A 12,455-nucleotide genomic window follows, 5' to 3' on the forward strand; every position below is an offset into this window, starting at 1 on the left:
CCTTTCACGGGGCTGACAGACAGTTGAAATGTGTCCCAGGCCTGCTTTAAAAATATCAGTCAGCTGATAAATGTCCCAAAAGGAGTTGGTCCACTGCATGTAAACAGTGAGGCCTTATTGTTAAAGAGGTCACCACACAGGTTAGAAATAGGATTCAGGCCAGCATTGTGCTGGAAGATACCAATGTCAGGCGAAAACATAGAGAGCAATATTGGGTCCTTGCCAGCTCAGGAGCGCGTGCGTATTTATTTCAAAGAATGTGCAAGAAGCACTTTGTGAAAGAAACACTTGATTGCGCTTGTCATACAGAAGTCTCTTGCTTCGGGGTTCATACGGTACACATCCATCGTAGTCATTTAGTCCAAGACAAATACGAATTCTGTAGTCAGGCGAGTGTTTTTAGCTAACAGCAGGTTGCACGGTGGGAACTGTAGTTCTTTTGTACAAATCAGCTCACAACAAAAAATGTTTCCGGTCAAAGAAATGTCATATAAACAATTTGTAACAGTAGAAATCCCATATGGCCAAATGTGTAACTATGCCTCCACTTTATTAACTCTCAAACTTTATATCGTATCATACGCTAGTATATATATAGTTTGAAAACTCTATGCAACTAGTAGTTCTGTGCAAGCATGTAAATATATAGTGAGTTGAGCAGGATTTTAATGTGGTTAGGAAATATAAGGTAACACATGTGGAGAAGTTGTCGGTGTCAGGAGAAACATTCACTTTATGGGCGTCATAGGGATAGTACCACCATTGGCAACCTTCCCCACCCCTCCAACGTAACATGCATGCTAATAAATAAACACACAACACATTTCTTGTTTGGGTAAAATTGCTGAAGGTTTATTACCTACACCGTTAAGTAATATGGTGGGTTATCTTACGGGCGATCCAAGGGCAGACAACCTTCTGGGCCGCCTGCCCGCCTGATGAGTCAAGCAGCACTGGGACGAACCCCATCTGTGCTGCCACTTCTGGTGATCCTCTTCCCGGATTACGTGACACATGGTCCCTTATTACTCACGTCCCTTTCAGGGCGGAGCGTAGCATAGCAAACCCCCGGTTGTTCAGGCCCACAAACGCCCAAATGACTAACGGGGTGCCAACACGGTTTTCCAGGAACCTCCCATGAGGCTCCTAGGATTTGGCTCTGGCACCCCCTATGGTCCCGCGCAGAGGTACCCTTCTGTACCCCTTTGCTTCCAGATCGCCCTGTAACTCCGCCACAGCGCTGGAGTTGGCCAACGTCACCGCCAGAGCCCCCCACCAAACAGCTATGGTCTTACCTGCAACCTCTCATCTCTATAGCCTCCCGCAAATCTACAAGCAAGGGATACCTCCCTATCAGTGATAAATGAACCCCATCTATCTCACGATAGCCCTTGACGTTAGCCTGGATCAGCTAGTGTTTGGTGAAACCAAAGCCCCTTTGGCCTGGGACTTGTGCAATTAACTAATCACCCTTCTGCGTGAAAGTTCCACTGCCTCACATGACTCCACCCGTGTTAACTCTGGGCGGAACAATTCAGACACTATGGCACACCTTTCACCATCTATTTGCTGATCTCACCTAGCTGCCGCCCTTCTAACACCTTGTGTGCCTGGACACCTGTGTCTCCCATCTCTGAGACAGCAGCCCACTTTTTAGGAGATCGCTCCTTCACCCGCCTGCGTACTTTGGCTATTAAGGCGAGAAGGATTATAATTAACATTTGCACAGTCCCTTTGCTTGCTAAATCATGACGCACAGGAATGTTCATAGCTTCAGTGGCCCATGCGGGGGCCTCGGACAGCCGCAAAGAAGAAGGACTGATGGCTGTTATATGCGGGCTAGTGCTAAATGTGGCACATCCTTGGCATTCCCTTTGGCTCTTGACAGTGTTGAACTTCCGTCCTTTGATAGGTAACATTAATAGCAAGGTTGCGGTTTCCTACTTGGTTTTTTATTAAGTGTTGTTTTTTAATCCAGCGTCACTCTATTGGGGACGTGGAGGCGGCCCGACACAGGAAAGGCACACTAGAATACAGATCTCAACAAGCGGGAGGGGTGGGGGAGTGCACAGAATGGAAGAGACGCCCTCGGAATGCCTCTGATTGCAACTAGTTGTTTCAAACAAAATACTTTCAAATAAAATATAAACTCAAAAGTGGCACTCAACATCAATATTTAACATGCTGTGTGCCGCCAAACCATGCAAGACCAAAATAGAAACAAGTGGAAGAGGAGGGGGGTGTACACAGAACAGGCGCCTGGGAATGCCTCTGTCTACAACTAACAAACGAAAGGTACGGCTGCCAGTAATCCAACTGAGGCTTGCCGTGCTAGTTAAATAATTTGTTTTTAAAAAGATGGGGGGAGCATTTAAATGTGAGACCTGTGATGCAGCGGTAATTTCACGGTAATTTCTTAATGCAAAACCTCATTTACCTCTATTTACCGCTGAAAAGGTGTTGGGCCCTTGACACCATGTATTACCTTCAGGAGACTTTACATAGACATGAAAAATCAAAAATGCATTTAATATTTAAGCCAATAAAGGGAGTTGTGAGTATTTTCAAAGGGTTTTATTTTCTTAGTTAAAAGTGAAGTTTTTCTGACCCTTTATTCATTAGTCAAATATTAATCAGGTTACAGAATTTGGAAATTAGGAAAATAGCATTAATACAGAACATTTTATAGTCTGCATATAAGCATCACATGTAGAAAAGAAAAGTGGCGCAAAATGTCAGTCAAAACCATTAAAGAGTTTCTAAAAAAAAGAGCGTGTCTTGCAAGGCTAATCAATAATTAATAATGTCAAAAATCTCCCATAAAGAGAAATAAATGCATAGGACAAATACATCTTTTCAAAAGCAGTTAGTCAAAACATGAAATTTAAAGCTTAGCACCTAAATCTAAACCTGTTCTGATCCTCTCAACTCTCTCTCTCTCTTCCTCGCTGTGCTGGTCTGTCTCTCTGTCTCAGGTTGCAAAATAGCCCCCACAGACGCAGCCCCTCCTTCTCTCTCCTCCCGTCTCTGTGTCCAGCACAGAAGTTGGGCCTGGCCCTCAGGAAAAATGAGTTAAAAGCCACCCCTCCCACTTCTAAGCCATATTTCAAGCAAAAGTCCACGTGCTTGGTCCTCGTAGCTGGTCCAATCAGAACTTCAAGACACATCATCTCCCCATGGGCTGACTGGGTACGTCATTAATCAGGCGTGTTCCTGTTCAAATTTTAGTCTTGTGCTAGATGCTAGATGACTTCACATCCCTATACTTTAACAACAACTACATCTTTCTATAACAAAAGTATGCAACATAGTGAAGGTCGAAGAGACGGAAACATGAGGGCGTGATTTATTAACAAAGCCCTTTCATTGAAAGTTGGTAGGGAAGAGGAGCACATTCTATTCTAATCTTCAAGGGCAAAAACTGCAGTAAGCTGAGTCTACTAAATCAATCTGAAATCACGTGGTTTTCTACACTGTAAAACACATTTCAGCCCAGTTCTACTCTTGCAAAAATACATGTTAATTCAGTACAATTATATGCCATTTTGAAAGTGCAAATATATTTTCTAAATTAATGTGCATTCTTTAGTGAGATTACATATTGATTAATCACATTTAGACATGGCTATTTAATTAACTGAGAATGTTTTTACATGAAAGCATTTTTTTTTTTGCTGAAAGCATTCTGACCAGGCCTTATTTCATATTTTCACTTGTAGGCACCAAAAGTGTTACCCTTTAAAAGCATCTGATTCATGTTTTCACTTTACATGCACCAAAATCTGCCACTTAAAAAAGAATACATTTGACTCTTTTCATGTTTTCATTTTGCTTGCGCTAAAATCTGCGTGCCTGTCTGCAGCTTTTTGTCATATAATAATGCATACATTTTATAGGTGAATTCTGAGCTCCATCAATTCACCCTTTGATAAATATCAAATCATAGTACCTCAAATGATTTCTAAATGTATCACACTTATTTAATTTCACATGTTACATTTGTTTAAACACTCATCATTAGTTGAGTCAAATATGTCTTTCTCTACTTAAAATATTACTATTCATTAGCACACTTATTTCACACAAGTATACAAGGAAAAACCCTACTAAATTAGTATGTTTTTTTTATCTCTTGTTATTACAAAAGCTGAGCATATAACAATTTTACCTCTATTTCTAAGGCAACACAAGTTTGGTCTATAATCAGATCATATATAGCCAAGCTCAGAAGTTTTAGTGCAGATTTCTGTAAGTAGCTTCTTGGAACAGTTAGTTTCTTCTAAAATAAGTAACTAAATAATAAAAGGAAAATTCAACAGGACAGTTCTCTTTTCTATTTACTTTTCTTCTTTTTCTTTCATCATTCAAAGATTCTTTTCTCTTTAGCTCTTGATAATTTTCAGTTATTGTTTCATGTTTTCATTTAGCTTGCGCCAAAATCTGCGTGCCTGTTTGCAGCTTTTAGTCATATAATAATGCATACATTTTATAGGTGAAATCTGAGCTCCATCACCTATGCTGGTTGCTTCAAAAGAGAAAGTGCGCATGGCGCGCTAAATGTAAGCAGCGCATGCCGTGCCTACAGCAAGAGAAACTCGTTAAAGAAAATAGTGCTCACAGACAAAAAAAGACGTACCATGTAATATCCGAAGTAAAGGGGCCAGTGGCCACGGGAGGTTACAGATGAAGACAAGGCGGTACTAGGGAGGGACTAACAAACCTCTTTACGAATCTGACGCCAGCATTTACGTGGGACACTGACACAAGCCAATGACAAATATGGGCAGAGAGTGGTCGGGTACGAATCAGACACCAGCATTTACGTAGGACACTGACACAAGCCAATGACAAATATGGGCAGAGAGTGGGCGGGTACGAATCAGACGCCAGCATTTACGTAGGACACTGACACAAGCCAATGACAAATATGGGCAGAGAGTGGCTTGGGCTTCTATGACATACTCCACTACAACAAGTCTCCAAGAGCGGCGCATGCGCCCTGACTCTAGGCTTGACCTAAAAATATGGGCCACGAAATGTGAACACATATTTGTGATGCATTACACAGCAAGCAGTTGGTAGGACGAATCTGCTGCAACTGACCGGGTCGCATCTACCGATGCAAATGTCTGAATTGTAACTGTAACTCGCTGTACACTTGCATCCTGCTACTGTTGCAAAGCGCTCTAACGCCTTCGGGCCATGTCAGCACTATATATAATTGCAAAAATAAAAAAAATCCATGAATGTATAAAAACAAAGGGGCATATTTACAAAAAATGTTGGAGTGCGGCGCTATGGCAAATTTGGCAGCACTGCCCTGCGACATTTTAAAAATGCAGGGATGCGTCGTATTCACAAGTATACAATGCAGCCCTGTGTTTCCCCTGGTGCAAAAAAAGCTGCCTAGCACTAGCGGTCCACCGTATTCTTGTGGATACAGCGCATCCCCAGGTTTTAAAAATGGCGGGGTGCGATGCTGCCAAATTTGGCATAGCTCCTTACTCCGACATTTTTTTGTAAATATGCCCCTAAATGTCTTGCACTTTTTCCTGTCTCCGAACACTATTTTCTGTCAGAATTTGGCACCTAAACAACACGCACTCGTTGCTCAGTGCGCCCAGTGATGACCTGAGCACACCATCTCCTGCTGTAGCTGGTGTATGGCTTTCTTATGGGAGTGCACAGTGTTGGCACATTTGTGTCCATACGTGGGCCTTGTGCTCTCACAGAGTACAGGTATGCATGTAAAATATCACACCTGTGGCACACCGCTGCCGTTAAATCAGGGTTCCCATCCTCCAGAAGGCCCTCAGTTGGCAGTGTGTATGTGACGTAGCAGACACACCCCACTTTTCTGACCCCCTCCTCTCTGGATTGTGTTTCATTGAAAGGAGAAAAGACCCAAGAGGGGCTAATTTGTTAATGTCTGTAATTAAAACGTAATCTTTATGAGGAATGGCTTCCCTGGGGCGTTGAAGACAGGTCTTTAAATGAGGGAATGTGAGCTTGAGATCTGGAGCAGTGAGAGGGGAGAGGGGTTTGGATCAGCAGGGGGGGATAGTGACAGAAAGAAGACAGGGCGAGAAGACAGGGCGAGAGAGAGAATCTAAAGCGAGATCCATCGAGCGTAATGAAGCCCGGTCAGGAGGGGGGTAAAAAGATGTGAGGGTAGGGAACGGAAGCGAGAAACTTAAGAGGCAAAGTCTGTAAGTTGAGATCCGAGAAAAACAGCGAGACAAGTTCAAGTGAAACAGCGAGACAAGTTCAAGTGAAAGAGTGGGACCAAAGTCAGAGAGAGAAAGACCGAAAGAGAGAGAGACAGAGGGGATGAGAGAGAGGAGACAGAGAGTGAGAAACTGAGAGAGATATAGAAGGAAAGAGAGAGAGAGAGCGAGAGAGAGAGAGAGAGAGGAGATAGATATAGAAGGGAAGAGAGAGAAGGAAAGGAAGAGAGAGAAGGAAAGTAAGTGAGAGAGAGAGAAGGTGAGAGAGAGAGAAAGAAGGGAAGAGAGAGAGAGAGAAGGGAAGGAAGAGAGAGCAGGAAAGGAAGTGAGAGAGAGAGAAGGAAAGGAAGTGAGAAAGAGAGAGAGAGAGAGAAGGAAAAGAGAGAGAGAGAGAGAGACAGAGGGAGAGGGAGATAGAGAATTGAAGGGAAGAGAGAGCCAGAGATAAAGAGAGAAGGGAAGAGAGAGAGAGAGAGAGAGCGAGAGAGAGAGAGAGAGAGAGAGAGAGAGAAGAGAGCTAGAAGGGAAGAGAGAGAGAGTGCAGACATCAGTGTGCTGGAAAGAGACAAACAGAGGACAAAACTCAGGAGATATATAGGACGAGGAACATTTTCGAAGGCGACCATCATCTAAGCACCCAAAAAAAGCACACACAACACAAGCAAAATGCTCCACAGAGAGACAGACGCTCAGCGCGGACCCCCCCACACAGACGACTGCTGAGCACATAGATGAACTGTGAGCGGATGACCACGAAAACGGACACCGACAAAAAACGGACACACGTGTGAACAAGAAGGAAGAAGAGGCAGCCACAGAATTCCGTGGAAAAATCACATCCTGCGAGAACTTTCCAACCAAGGGGGTCAGCAACTACTTAAGGCGCATGGAGCTGTTTTTACAAGAAGTGAACAAGGCGCGTCTGCTGTTTAGGGGCGCAGCAAGTGTACATACACCTTCTATGAAGGAATCTCACCCTGAAACAATTTCTTTTGCCAATTTTTTAAATCAACACTGACCTTGTGCAACGTAAACAAAGTATCTTTGAGTTCAAAAACACCACCTCTACTTACATATGCTGGTGACGGATACAAGTGCAGGTCAGGTCAACAAAGGTGTAACCCACGTTGTAGTTTTTCCAAGCTGCTCTATTTATGCATAAAGCATGCATTTCCTCTGCATTGCACTAAGCGGCGTAAACTCACCTACGCATGGGTATACTACCACCACTACTTAAGTCAGACAAGCGCTCAGGAGCAGAGATTGGCCCATGGGCACGAGGACCGACTCCTGACCCACAGGAAACTGCCTGCTCCCTTTGCCCCTGTGGTAACCGGCCTCTGCCCCCGTGTCATCTCTCGGGATGCGGCAAAGGTTACTGTTAGAGGGGCTTCTCCTGTTCCTGAGCAATGTTCCTGGGCGGGCAGCCGTCGCTTGTCACCTGCGGAACCTTAGCGTCCATGGCTTCACCTCGGAAGGTGACATTGTGGTTGCCGGACTCTTTCCGCTTCACTTCCCCAAGATGTCTCCAGGATTGTCCTTCCAGACTGCGCCGAAGAGGCCGCCATGGGAATCGTGAGTAGCAGCTTCCACCTCTTCTTATATAAATATATCGCAGCCGGTGGTCACACGTCCGGTAGCCTCACTGTCCACCGTGGGGATACCTTCCATTACTCTGGTAGAGACCAAAAGTACACCCACACAACTTCTCCCCCCGAAAACCAAAAGGCCTAGGCCGGTGCATCTACCCCCAGAGGCGGCCCCTTACGCAGTCATCTTAGCAGGGGTGCCAGAGCTTAAGCAGGATTCTAAAGATGCTGTTGCTGCACTAAGAAACAAGGTTGTTAATTGGCTTACCACTAATAGACCTCTCCCGCGAGGAGTATCTGCTGAGGTACTCATGGTAGGAAGGGTTCCATGGCTGGGCAACTCAAGAAAAACCATTAATGGTGATTGTGTGCTGATTAACTTTAGGGAACCTAGGTCAGTTTCTCACATATGCTCCTGGCCACATTATGACCAAGGCACATCTATCCAGCCGCTACCATTATCATTCATTATCATGGAGAAGTGTAGCTCACTGGTTAGAGGAGGCATACCCTGAAGCAGAGATCAGACCCGGGACCTGGGTTCGATTCCCGACGCGGCAGGGTCCAGAGCCAAATCGTCCACGGACTCGATAATTCTCGCTTCGGTGCCCACTCTAAGCACGAGTTCACACTATGCAGCTCTGGGCAACAAGCCTGCTTAATTTCCACAACGGCCCCCCGCGGCGGGATGCCTGGCTTTCACCTTGGGGATGCCCAGTACGGGTTATCTTACAGGGAAAAACCAGGACGGGTTCCCAATGCAAGCGCCAAGATGCCCGTAGGGTGATAGCTGCTCTCTATAAGTACATCAATCAATCAATCATTATCCACCGCAGACTTTCGGGGGTGAGGGGGATGGATGGCAAACTGTTCCTAGGAGGGGTAGGGGATGGGGTGCTAGAGAGTGTGGGGATCCTTACTCTCATGGTGTCCAGCAGCCTGTTTATTTTCCGACATTTAACAGGTTTAGTTCGCTGGACATGGTGGATTGACAACACAAGGAGAGTGGAGGGGTGGCCACCAGTTCATCTAAGGGTCCCAAGAGGAGAAATGACACCCCAGTTGGTCTAACGTCAAACTCCCCCAAGGTAGCTCAGTCTGAGGCGCTTAGTGTTGTTAAGGACCCCGAGTCTTGGGCAATAGTCCCCCCAACTAGTATTAACGTTCCTATAGCTGATAGGGAGGAACCCCGACAAAACATCAGATCTATGGCCACCCTGGGTGAAAATGCCCCCACAGTTCCCTATGAAATAAGCAGCCCTCCACATCTAAAGATACTGTCTTGGCACGTGGCCGGTCTGGGGAACAAGCTGGATTCCCCAGAATGGGCCTCCTTTGTGGAAGGTAATGATATCTGTATGTTCCAAGAAACCTGGGCGAGAGAGGAGTACTCTCACCCAGGTTTCGCAGCATTCTCAGTGGCAGCTAGGTGGGGGGGTCGTGGGAGGCCATCGGGAGGCCTTATCATCTGGGTGGCAACTGATCTGGGGTGCTCTGCTACACGAATCCTCACCCATTCAGAGGACATCCTCGGCGTGATACTGGAATGGTCAAATTCTTCCAGGCTAGCCCTGGTCAATGTCTATTCACGGCCTGATAATATCACCCAAGAATCGAGGACGATGGATGAACTCTCAGCCTTTCTCGATAGCATTTCCCCGGACATACCCTTCGTGGTGGGGGGAGATCTGAATTCACAATTTGAGCCTCTTAGTGGGCTTAGTGGATGGACCCTCTCGAGACAAGGACGCCGTTTGGTTGGTTCCTCCCACATATGCTATCCCACCTAGAGCTTGGACACCCCTTGCGGTCCAGGTCACTGCCCTAACACTTAAGCATGGTTTGCGGGCCTGTAATGGCCGTGTAAACTCTGATATGTTTGGGCACCATATCTATTGTCTATGTTTAATGCTATTCTGGGGGGCATGGAGGTGCCTAGTACTTGGCTGGGCGCAGAGATTGTGCCGGTCTTTAAAAAGGGGTCACCTCTGCTCCCAGCCAACTACAGGCCCATTAGCCTTATAGATGTCTCCCAGAAGTTGTTTGGTAGGCTGATTCTTCATCGCCTCCAAACTTGGATTGATGAATTTTCCATCCTTAGCCCCTATCAGGCAGGATTTAGGAAGGGGGTTTCGACTACGGACCAGGTGTTCCGCTTGAACCTTATTTACTGGAAGACCGCAATAATCGAGGGTGGCAGCTTGTACACGGTTTTCGTGGACCTGCGTGCTGCCTTCGACTTATTCCCAAGAGCAAGACTCTGGTCCGTCTTGGCGGACCTGGCCATACCGCAAGATATCCTTTCCATTTTGATAAGACTGCACATGGGAAATTTTGCACGTGTGAGGTGCAGTAGGAATGGGGTACTTACGGATAGATTTCCGGTTGACAGGGGGGTAAGACAGGGCTGTGTCCTCGCTCCGACCCTGTTTTGCCTCTTTGTCAACGGGGTTATCGACCACCTGCTGAGGGTGGCCGACTCCGACGCACCAAAACTCAATGGCAGCAGGGTGCCCGCTATTATGTTTGCGGGTGACACCCTGCTGCTGTCTAAGTCCCCCATGGGAATTCAACGAATTTTAGATGGATTTTCGACCTTTTGTACTGAGCGGGGTCTAGAGATCAATGCAATGAAGACGAAATACATGATTCTCAACCCCCCAAATTCCAAACGGCCTAATCCCATCATAGGCACTCAGAAGTTGGAGAGAGTATGTACATTTGAGTATTTGGGAGTCACCATTAATCAAACAATGTCCTGGGACACCCATCGTAACAAGGCCAATTTGAGACTTGTTCAATTAACTGGAGGTATCTGTAGGTTGAGGAATACTTCGTCCTTTAAACCTTTGACCCCAGCCCTACAAATTTATAAAATGCAAGCGCGTGGGGCAGTAGTATACGGCGGGGAACTGTGGGGCCACACTTCTACACAGAACTTACTAGTCACTGAAAACCATTTTATTAGGCAGCTGGCAGCCCTTCCAACAAGTACACCTCTTTTGCCATTGAGGCTGGACCTGGGAGTGAGACCCATTAGTGAAGAGCTGGCACTCAAACTGCTGACTTTCTGGCGTCGATTGTGGGCTAGGCCAGAACTTGCAACATATAGGTCCGAACTACAAGAGATTTTAACTCTGCCAAAAGCCGCTCTTATCCCATGGTTATCCTATGTGAAAAAGACATGTGAGAATCTGGGACGGCCGGAGCTTTGGCGAAACCCAGGGAGTGCGTGCTGTAGGATCCCTAGGAAACTCCTGGTAAAGGAATTTTATGAATTTAAATTATCAAAACTTATAGGGGCTACAAAGGAGGGGTCTCTTACTAACTTATTTATTAAAATGAAAGATGTGTACCACCAAGAGAGTGTTCTTGACAATATCAGCCCGGTCTTCACCAGAAAATTGTTCCTTCAGTGGAGACATAGCTCACTCCCACTTGGGTCATTTACGAAGCAGTGGTCCAATCCCCCCTCATCAGAGCAATGCTCACTATGCACCCAAACCCGGGAGGATGTCCTACATATGATCTTTTTCTGTAAAGCATACCGTAGACCCAGAAATTATTGGCTTGTTCCCCTTCTTAAGAACCTGGGTCTTAGGCATTATCTACATGCATACAGAGTGTTAAAAACAGATCTTTCGCCCCCGGTTGTGTTTGCGGTAGCTAAATTTTTAAGAGCAATGTGGCACATTCGAGCAAGACATATAAAGCAGGTTGAGGCTGGGGATAATAGAACTATTGAATGAATTGTATTTTGCACCATGTTGTTATTTATGCTCCTTCTCAAAATGTCATGTGCTTTTTATTCGAATGTTAACTCTATTTTAAATGTTTTTATTGTTGTATATCTTTTATGATCTAAAACGGTCGAAATAAAGATTATAAAGAAAGAAAAAAGATATATAAATATATCAAGTGCCCATGTATTCAAAAGTCCAGCTCAAATGGACAATCTAAATGCGCCATGCAGCATGCCCAGCATGCCTAATATTTGTAGAAAGTTACAATACATTTTGTATCCGGTTCATAACACGCGTTTTGTACCCAACTGTATGTATTTGAATTATACACAGTCCTCGAATCGTCTGCAGAAAAGATACACCGTCTTTCAAAAATTTGCAAATCAAGTCAAGACATTTCATCTCATTCATGCAACAATAACCACAATCGTGTGCAGGTTGCCCACGGTATTTTAATATGCCGCATGAACATTTCTTTGCACGACGATCTAGTTTTTATTTTCTAGAGATTGTTATGTGTTCCTCGCAGGTGTAGCTGTGGGGTCAATGTTCAATCGGGTAAAAACACCAAAAGTCATTCATGTTCTTTCAGTTATGAAAACGCGATATCGAATATAACGTAACATGACGTGGTGTGACATAAAGTTAGTTTGTAAAAGCGCTGAAGGGTACCTTGGCGCTAGATGTTTGTATTTATGATATCAGAGGGAGACCTGGGATTGTTCTTCTCATTTTGTGGGAAGGGGTGGCTGTGTCTGTTATAGAAGGATGTCATCTTTCTAATTGGCCCTTTTTGAGGCTTTGTTGTTATTTCTAGTATTTCATGGAGGTTTATGAGATCGAAATAGACGGGAGATTCATGGTTAACGTTTGAGGGATCATTTGTGGTTCTGTCA

At 45.2% G+C, this 12,455-nt stretch overlaps 1 protein-coding gene across 1 annotated transcript in view; it reads left to right on the top strand.

The window, feature by feature from the left end:
- Positions 1-12,455, top strand: part of LOC146782657 (vomeronasal type-2 receptor 1-like) — a 136,624-nt gene that overhangs the window by 38,745 nt on the left and 85,424 nt on the right. The gene's annotated exons all lie outside the window — the stretch shown is intronic.

Source organism: Triturus cristatus, chromosome 12 (assembly GCF_964204655.1).
Source record: "Triturus cristatus chromosome 12, aTriCri1.1, whole genome shotgun sequence".
Lineage (NCBI taxonomy): Eukaryota > Metazoa > Chordata > Amphibia > Caudata > Salamandridae > Triturus > Triturus cristatus.